Source organism: Talpa occidentalis, unplaced genomic scaffold (assembly GCF_014898055.3).
Source record: "Talpa occidentalis isolate TD23 unplaced genomic scaffold, MPIMG_talOcc4v2.1 talOcc4.10, whole genome shotgun sequence".
NCBI lineage: Eukaryota > Metazoa > Chordata > Mammalia > Eulipotyphla > Talpidae > Talpa > Talpa occidentalis.
The window spans coordinates 77858365-77869004 of NW_023600993.1; the positions used below are offsets into that span (position 1 = coordinate 77858365).

The 10640-nt window shown below is 36.2% G+C and overlaps 1 long non-coding RNA gene across 2 annotated transcripts; it reads right to left on the reverse strand.

Moving 5' to 3' along the window:
• Positions 1 to 3509: 3509 nt before the first annotated feature.
• Positions 3510 to 8418, reverse strand: LOC119253653 (uncharacterized). 2 transcript variants are annotated; one of them, XR_005127185.2, is made up of 3 exons: positions 8208 to 8418; positions 7214 to 7376; positions 3510 to 3710 (listed from the first exon to the last, which is right to left on the reverse strand). It is a non-coding gene; the product is annotated as an uncharacterized LOC119253653 (long non-coding RNA). The 2 variants fall into 2 exon arrangements; XR_005127184.2 differs by lacking the exon at positions 3510 to 3710 and adding an exon at positions 4938 to 5420.
• Positions 8419 to 10640: the final 2222 nt, after the last annotated feature.

The window sequence follows — 10640 nt, forward strand, 5'->3', positions numbered from 1 at the left end:
ACAATGACTATGCCCCAGATTTTTTTTCATTTGCATAAAAATTTCCTCTAACTTGTCATATCGTAGCCAATAAACAATGTGGATCCCATTAAGGTGAGAGGTACTGAGGTAAAAAGCAATCTTGCCCATCATTTTTCATCATGAATTATCAAGTAGTCACCATGTCCCATAGAAAACATGAATATAGAGGAACCATCAGTGTAGGAAAGTAATAACAGTACAAAACACAACAAAGCAAAAATGGACAATTATAAATCAGAGACATGCTGTGGGGGAGGAGGAGGGAGAGAGATCAGAGGGAGGGAAGGAGGAGCACTAGGGACTAAGGTGATGGTGCACAGGTGTACTGGTGGGGGAAACTCTATCGGGACTAGCCCTGAGGGGTTGGGGGAAGCAAATATTGTTTAAAAATGAACAATGATGTAAAAAAATATATAAAATAAAAATAAGAGATTTTTTTAAAAAAAAATCAGTATGTATTTGATCCTCTATGTGTGTAAATGAGTGTGAGTGTAGGAGAGAAAGAGAAGACTAACTTTAACAACTTCAACTTGAACCTAAGTAACACCCACAAAAGGCTAATCTAGCATCCATATTATCCCCAACTTGCTACCTATTCCACAAAAGAAGGTGGCAATGAAGGAATTAAAAATCAGAATAGATGTTTGATATAACAGAGAGTAAACAATAGGAAAATTGATTGTTTTGGTTGCTTGTTTTGCTCAGTATTCCAGTGTTAACTGGTTGCCATGATATTCTGCGGATGTCATATAATTTCCAGTCCAGGACTTAGGCATGGGGAAAATGTGACGTATTGAAAAAGTTATCTATGTGCAACAATATTCATGTGAACTTCATTCCTATTAAAATAAGATGCTCTATTTAACCAATGAGTTAGAATTAAAAAAAATTCTTTTGTGCTAAAGTCATCCCTGTATCTCATTTCAAAACCAACCCAAAGATCTAAGAGCCAAAGAGAAGCAGTACATCAACACTTTGTCAAACTCGAGCATGTTGATTTGTTAAAACTAACATGTTTTTCTTTGTTTTCTTATACATACCTTTTACTTAGTTATTATTCAGCCAAGTACTTTTTCATTTAAACAGATGGCAGAGCCAAGAGGCTCTGATAAATGGAACTATTCACACCTACATGGCATCGACTGAGCAGTAACTAGGAACTGAGGTCTATGAGGAGCAGTGGTGGATTTGGTAGCTGGAGTAGCAATGTTTATTTTGTTTGTTTGATTGACATTGCATAGGTCCTTAAATATCTTCTGGGCCACAGTCCTCAGCCTATAAAATAAAGGCAAGTTGAATGACAGAAGATAGGCAAAAATACATTACAGAAAAGTCACTAAATCAAGTTAAAGTAATACTGAATATGACTTCTACAATTCCATAACAGAGACAGAATTACCCCAGAAGTTTTCTGAAGTAACCTTCAAACAGAATTATCATTGTTCTCTGTTGACCTCCAGATCTATGTCAATAACTTTCCCACAAAAGTATGCTCACCTTGTGGCTACCTGAGTGACACAGCCATTACAAGTTTTGTTGCTGAATCCTTAGGAAAAGTCTGAATCAGCCCTTTGAAAATAAGGGGAATTTTTTTAAAGATTTATTTATGTTGATTTTGATTTTCACTTTCTTATAGTTATTCATTTTCCTGGTCCCTATTTATGTATACAAGAGCTGGAGTGCAGGCCAGAGGTGTGGGGAGTGAGAGGATTTACCAGAGACAAAGCGGGGAACAGAACAGGCAGACTGACCAAAATACACTGCTGAGGGGAGCAGCAGGTGACACAGGAAAGGTCTGCTGCACCATGTGGGTAGCTCCCTGGCCGGGGATCGAACTGTTGCTGCAGTGGCTGCGGATAGCTTCATTGGTTGCATCTTAACCCCCTGCGCCACCAGGGAGGCCCGTAAATTGAGGAGAATTTTTAATTGAAGAAACGATGGCGAGAAGATATCAATGATTGAGAACATTTAAAACAGTAATAAAAATTCATTAATTTACTTGCCAGTATTTTTAAAAACATAAGGTGCTTTATTTTTAAAATCACATATTTAACAGAATTAACATAAAAAGTTGAAATCTAATACATGTAGAAAATTTGGAGAATTTTAGAAAATATATTGAAAACCTAGACTTATAAAGGTCAATGTAATTAAGCATTTACAATGTTCCAATCGAGTTGAAATTGTAAAAAAAGGGAACATGTAATTATCATCATATAATACCTCAATACAAAATACTAATGTAAGACAACATATATTTCTGGGAAAAAATTATAAAGAGGATTTATCCGTCTTTTTATTGAGATACAATTAGGACATAATACTTTATTAATTTTGTTTATACAGTATAATGGTTGTATATATATGTACATATATGTGTATATATACACACATATATAAATGATTTCCATCAAAAGTTTGATTAGTGTTCATCACCACACAGTTATAATTTTTTTTCTTATGATGAGAACTTTTATTACTTGTTCTCTTAGGAACTTTCAAATATACAATAGAATATTATTAACTATTGGCCATATATAGTACATTATATCTCCAGGACTTATTGAGCTTACAACTGAAAAATTTTAGCTTTTGACCATCTTGACCCATTTGCTTATTCTTTATCATATTCAATATATAATAAATGCCATTTGTCACAACATGAATGGAATTGGAGGACATTATGTTAAGTAAGATAAATCAAAGACAGGTATTGTATGGTACCACTTATATGTGAAATTTAAAAACATAAATCTCCTAGAAAAGAGAGAATAGAATGTTGTTACTGGAAGGTAGGGAGTGAGAGGATAATATTTATGTTAAGTATATGTATTTGCAAGAAGTAATGAATAAGTCACAGCAATCAAATGAACAATATAATGAATATAGACAATAATATGCTGTATATAATGTGATAAATATCACTACAAGTGCAATTATATTCTTTACAACATATAAATGTATCAAAGTAGGGCCTCACGGTGGTGCAGCGGTTGAACACTGGATTGGAAGGCTGCCTGCAGCCTCTGCAGTGCTGGTTCGATTCCCGGCCACCTGGTGAGGGTCCCACATGGTGCGCAGACCTCTCCTGACATGCCTGCTGCTCCCCTCAGCAGTGTACTTCGTCAGTCTGCCTGCTCTGCTTTCCGCTCTGACTGTAGTGAATTCTCTCACCCTCCTGCGCTTCTGACTGTACCCAGTGCTTGTATAAATAAATATTTTTTTAAAGTAACTTGTGCACCTTAAATTTGCACAATTTTATATGTCAAATGTATTCGATTTAAAAAAGTATGCAGAAAACAAAAAGAATAGGAAACAAAGCTACAGTTCTCCAGCTGGAAAGTAAATAGTCTCTGAATTACATGGATACACCAAGGGAATAGCTAAACCCACAGATACTTGTGTGTTCATTTAATAACTTGGGGCAAAATTCATGCAAGTTTACATGTTCATATTAATGCAAAGACATGCTTTATCAGACAGGAGAGGATTTTTATTTATGTTTACAGTGAAGTACATGTATAAATATTCCGTCCTGGCGCACCTACACCCCAAACTGCAGAATCAAGGGGTACTCCTCTCCCAGTGGTGTTCTTTTGCAGAAATTTCTGATGTTCTGATATGATGACAGTATCTTTAATAGCAGTTACTGAGAAAATGCAAACATTTCCCATGCAGTCAGATATATCCTGCATAAAATTCCAAGACAGAATATTAAACCATGATTCATAAAGGGGCGTGGTCAGAGAGCTAAAACAAGGAAGCTTGCTTTTGGCCAGGTTGCTTCTGCTCTGACACTAAGGAAACAGAACTTAATCTCATACTGTGGTCATCAGAGCACCTGCATCCAAAAACCCTGGGAATACTTAATAAAATAAAGAATGTTAGAATATACCCATTACCCAAAGGATGCTCATTTCTCAGGCAGAAGCCCAGGAATCTTCATGGGAACTTATCAGACGATGGATACATAGACACACTGAGTTTGCAAACAATTTAAGATAGTTGAAGGGATTTAATCCTGCTAGTCTGGCTTTCCTGTATATCACTTTGCTCAGCCAGCCCCTTGACAAAAGCGTGGTGGCAGCTCTCCCTATCAAAATCTTTAGAGCTGGTTGAAGGGAAAGACTATGTGTTTTCAACACCAAAATCCTAGTTGTAGAGTTTACTGTTCATTTGTGCTATTGAGTTCTGCTTATAGTCTCAGTTGTTTAAAGAACCAATAACACTCACCTGAGAAGAGTTACATGGATCACCACAAAGAGGATCAAACAGTTTCAAAACTTCCTCTTGAATCCGCTTAAGTGCATGAACCATTATCTGAATGGAGATCATACTTCAAAGCATCTTATCTTTTCACAAAAATCAAATTCTCCAAATTAAGAAATAACCTTCTGAAATATGGTTCTATGACCATTAATTTTATGTAGACTTCCTCAGAGCAGTCTTCTCAGAATTCATTAATATACTAAATTTTTAAGAGGAAGGTAAAATGATTTTTTTTTAACTTGGGCTAGAGAATATTTGAGTAAGATGGCATCTTACAACACCAACTTTCTACATCCCTCTGCTACTCCAAGTGTTTTTTGGGAATCCATGGGATTCACATTTACATTCCCCTAGAACTTACCAGAAAAGCAGAACTGCAAGTCTCTACCCAAGAACTAGTGAAACACTCTGACATTTAACAAAATGCCCTGGAGATTTATGCCTGTTAAATTATGAGAAGCAAGGCTATAGAACACATTTTGAGAACCCGTGCCAAAACAATGACAGAAATGAGCTTAACCTGGAAAACTTCAAGAATCAGTCATATAGTTCATTCACCTTGGCCCCTAAAAGACTTCGGTGTTGTTTCCAAACAACATCTGCTCTGGCACGGAAATTTTTCACTAGGAAAATACTTGTGAAGGTTGCATGTAAAGTAATTCTTTCTGTAATTGAGAAAAATAAAGGTCCGCTATGGTTCATAGCTTTCTTGACCCATGAACAATTTTTATTTGCACCAAACCTGCCCATGTAGACAGAGAAGCTGAAAGAATTAGAACTTTGTCATTTGAATCTGGTCCCCTGCAGAAAAATAGACCATTTCCCAACTGCAGCTGAGAACACATCATCCCATCTTAGCTGACAAATAATCAGAGATTTTCCAAATTACTATTCCCAAGCTACTCAGTCCCAAGCACAAATTCCGAATCAGGTGCGTGTGAAATGAAAACAGGACATGAGTTGGGAAGGAAAAGATGAAGTTCGAGCCTTAACAAGCAAAATGCACATGTTAATAAAAGCCACACATGGCCTCAAGTCCATGTAAGGTATGGATCAACCAGCAAGAGCAAGGTTCCCATCGGAATCTTCCCAGCATACAGTTATGACTCATGCCCAGAGCCATCTTGTCCCTGCAAGAAAAGCATAAATCATCATCCATTCTTAAAAATGATGCCAAAAGTGCATTTTATTCAAGTGCATTCCTTAAAATAATTGCTGCGAAAATAATGCAAGAATATTCAGCTGACAACTGACCCTTTAGTGTTCACATCTGGAAGGAAAAATGTGTCATGGAGTGGTTTGGTGAATTCTAGAGATTCTGGGAATTCCTAAAGTCACAAAAGTCTGAGAACATCAGTACTTGTTTTACTCTTCTGGGGAAGAAAATTGTGGTCTCAGTCATACCTACGAAGAGGCCATCTCAGTTTCATAATGCAAACCCTCTTATGTTTCTCTTTCCTTTAGTTTTCACTTTCTTTACTATTTTAACCAACAACATCAGGGGGAAAAAAATTCATGGATTCCTATAAACACTCTCTCCCATATCCTTTCTACTAGCATTTAAACAAACTCAGGACAATTTTTCATGATCAGAACCATCTTTGCTCTATTTTGTCTCCTGCTACCCACTCTTAGGCTCTCCTCATTAAGCTTACAAGTATTTCTACATTTCCTCATCTCTTATATGGGTTGGTCAGGTCTTTAAGGGAATGACCCTAGAAACACCAGTAGGGGAGTAGAGGAATTTGATGGAAGAACAGAAAGTTCATGAAGAAAATATGATCAACTAGTTATTACTTTGGGCAACTAGAACTCAAACCCCTGGGAAACTCTGAGAGACAGCGAAGAACATTCTTGAGAGTTATCTCATCTAAAGGGCAATGGACAAAGATATTTATTTATTTATCCATGTCATAATTTTAGGGTTGTTTCTAGGGCATTAACTTTATCATTTTGACTTGCTCTGTGCTTAGGATAAGGTTATCTAACTAGATAAACAATTACCTCAAGCAAATCAACCTTTAGGGTGTAGAAGTGAGAACTCAAGGGATATGGAAGGGCACTCCCCCAACAACATCTGATATACCTCCTGTTCAATTCTCCCATTAAGTCCCTGTAGAGTTCTTGCTAATCACCAATGTGACAAGTATTTAGACGTTTTTTCAGGAATTATACTATTTGACTTACTAGTCAGTAGTTTAAAAACCATCCACCACCACCAACATACCCTTTCTGGGTATTCTCCTTTGTCATTCTCCTTATCATTCTTGCTGGTCCATCCCCCTATATCCAAACTTCAAAGGTTTGACCCCTCAATTGTGCTAACACCTTTTCTCTTCATAATCTAGTCTTTTTTGCTAGGTCCACATTTGCTCCCACAGCTTCAGTTTTCATCTACATTCCAAAACTTAACACATTTATAGCTCTGTGATTCAGATCTTCTAACCAATGAGGCTTGCAATCTTTCAATTGCTTCAAATGCAATGATTAGGCATTCAGTGGCATCTTCTGACCTCACTATCACTAGAAGGAAAAAAAAAAAAAACAGTTCTCATCTAATATTTCCCATCTCTATGAATAATACCACCTTCCATACAATGGGGTGAACAGGAAAATCAGCAGTCTTGCTCCTTCCCTATCTATTGCCTCCATAATGTCCACTTAATTTGAAAGTCACCTACTGGATACCAGGAGTGGATTATTTCTTAAATCTATAATTCCTGTCCATTTGCATGCTTAACTCTCACCATAGCCTTCCACATAGTTTCCTCGTATCTGTTCTTCACACTGCAACTGAGGCTGAGGAGTCTTTTAACAAAGCAACTCTATTGTGCTGTTGCACTTGGGTTTTGCTCTTATCTGCCTCTCATGCCTGATCCATCACTACTTTCTACCTAGCTTTTTCTGTTTCATCTATGCTTACCTCTTTTGGGGTTCTAGAAAGTACAACAATGCCTCTAGCCTTGGAATCTTCATAGATGCTGTCTCCTTGACCATGAAGCCACTTCTTTATCCATTAACCCATCCTTGACTCATCCTTCAGATAGAAGTTCAAACATGACTGCTTCAAGTTAATCTTTGTTTCCCTGATTAGTGCATGAAGTGTTGTTTCCTTTAGTATTCTAATATTTCACTGAAAGTTATAACACTTATTATAATTACTTATAATTATGAATAATAATCATAAATAATTAATGATTCTTATAATTAACAGATTACTGAAATTGTACCTACCTTAGTGTAAGCTCTCTGAAAGCAGGTATTGTGTCAAATACCCATCATCTATAACAGTGTCTGATCTATAACATTATGGTAATTAATGAATTTTTACTACACCTATTGAAAATTCCAAAAATCTAACTATGCTTAACTTGATTTATGTTTGGTTTTTGACCTTATAGTCTACTCCTGTTTATAGTTATAGGACATCATCCAAGAATAATAGGAAACTATCTGTATTGGTTTGCTTGGTCTGTTATAACAATACCACAAACTGGGTGACTTAACAGAAATTCGTTGTCTCACAGTTCTGAAGCCTAGGAGTCTAAAATCAAAGTGTCAACAAGGCCAGTTCCCTCTAAGGACTGTGAGGGTAGGATCTGTTCCAGACTTCCCTCCTTGGCTTGTAGATGCTCATCTTTCTGTTCATATAGTGTACTCACCACACACATCTCTGTGTCCAAATTTCTTCTTTTTATAAGGACACCAGTCATATTGGATTAGGACCCACCCTAATGACCTCATCTTAGCTAATTACATCTGCAATGATCTTATTTCCAAGTAAGACCACATTCTTATAGATCAAAGGATAGGACTTCAGTAGATGATTTTTTTGGGGCAGGGGTCACAGAGCATACAACTCAACTTATGACAATATCCCAGAGTTTTAATCAAGGGAAATAAAAGATTAGATTTACCTTGTAGATAGACCTCACTGGCTATAGTATGAAGAAGAGATTGGAGGGAGCATGATGAAGCCTTGGTGAAAACTAAGGACCCACTATAAAGCTGGAAGAAAGGCTTATGAGTGCAGTTTCTCAATTAGCTTTGCCCAAAGCCAAAGCTCTGCTCTACTGAGTGCCATTAGAATGAACTTCATTGCACTGGGTTCAGTTTTCTGGTCTGCACAATGACTACATTCTTAGCATCACAGTTTAGAATGATGAAGGAAAGAACTAAAACTAGATTGACATAGCAACTTGCATTTCTCTTAATCTTAGGATAACAATAAAATAGAAATTTTTAGGGCAAAATGAGTCATTGAGATGGCTTGTGACTTAAATTTTGTTTCTATGAATATATTTCATATCAAAGAAGAATAATGTAGATATTATCCAAACATAACTGATTTTTGTTAGTACATGGACATCTTATAAAGATAGCCAATGGAAAAGTCAATCTTGGATTCATTTAAGTAGTAAGAGTAAGCAAGAAAGCCAAAGGGTCATCACCCTCCTCTTTACCTCTATTCTATTCATATTCTTGCTTTTCCTTTCAACTACATATCCTGTTCATTACCCATATTATTACTACAAAGGAATTCTGGGGTCCTGTCCCTAGAGGGAAGTTGTCCAACTTATTTTTTTTTCCCTCCCAGTCCTTGGCAAGTCTGATGGGTGACCAACTCAGACACCTCAAAGGGTGGTTCCTCCCACCCCCTCAAGCCACAAGCAACAAAGTTTTAGTCATTTCATGCTCTTGGCTTTGTCATCATTTAATTTTTGAACATTACTTTGTCATTAACTCATTTCACTTAGTAAGGAGAACAAGTCAGAGATAGGCAAGAGTGCCTCTGTTCTGGAACCAAAAAAGTAAAATAAATAAATAAATAAATAAATAAATAAATAAATAAATAAATAAATAAAAGAAAAAAAGGGAAACATTGCTGTTTCCTTTTTTCCAAAAGTCAGTCACCCTCTTGCCAAGGTAGAATTCTAAATCATAGGACAATATATTTATACTATGATTTGCATTATGCAGCAAGCCAAATCAGACCATTATTTTGAATACTATTTTAGTAATTACAAAGATCAACTATCATTTTAACTTCCAGAAGACAAAAGTAAATGCATTATTTTATAAAGAAAAGAGGCATATCTGAAGTTACTGAGATGATACACAGGTTTTAATTAATCATAGGATCACCTCATTTTCTACAAGGCTAATTGATCTCTTTCATCCCCCTTAGATATATAAACATTGTATTATTTAAAAAATAAACAATGTGTGATTTAACTTTTGTGAATTAAGGTTTTAATGAGTTGTCATTATTCTACTCCTTCTCCCTGTATACTTTGACATGACTGAGCCTCACAGATTAAATCTAAACCAGTACAAAGTCTCCTCTGAATCTCTACCCTGCTCATCCATGATCCTTGAGGTGGAGACGGAAATGTTAAGTAGGTATGAAATTTTAAGCAAAACATTTAAAATCAGAAAGCTTTTTGTAGACCCAGTGTTTGGAGAAAGTAAAATGGGTTCAATTCTAATTAATTGCTCTTTAATAGGCAACCTTGCTTATTTTATACTACCTTAATTATTTATTTATTTATTATTTTGTTTTACATAATTCTTACATCATTTTTCAATTTTGCACAATGTATGCATTTTCATTTTGGTTATATTCCCCATACAATTCCCACCCCCCTTATTTTGACCCTAATCCCTCCTCTCCCCGCCCCCATAGAGTGTCTCTGGTTTATAGCTGCGTGTTGATTTTGATTTTTTCTACCTTAATTTTTTAGGCAAGTTTTTGGATTAAAGAAAAATACACAAATGTGTATATGATACCTTCTATTCACCCTTCAAGTCATTCATACTGAATGGACTCACTTCCCGCTAAGAAAGCCTTTAGTATGTTGTAATGAATGGTTTTTATAAGCAAAAAGTGAATCATCACAAAGGCAACTGACCAAGAATTCAGTCTGGGTTGATGGAGCCTATGTATAGAGAATTACATAGACATTCAAAAAAAAAAATCAATCTCTTTTTTCTCATTCAGAAAATACCATCTCTCACAGGAGTTCATTGACCCTCCTTGAACTGGACATATGTCAGCCTAAAATTATACAAACTTTAGCAACCATTTATTAAATGGATGCTATTGGCATCCCAAACAATGACTGTTACCAGACTGGTACACATACTCCCCAATTCCTTCAAGTATTGTTTGCTAATTACTCACAACTCCCCTCTTTCCAGAGAATGCCCCTTGGCAAGATGGCAGCCATTTGCTCAGGATGTCATAGCCTACCCTTACCTGAAAGTAAACCAGCTGCCAATGACTGGCTTCAAGGAAAAATGCAAAAGGTCAGCCAATCACCTAATCTAGGAACAACCCCATAGAGTCT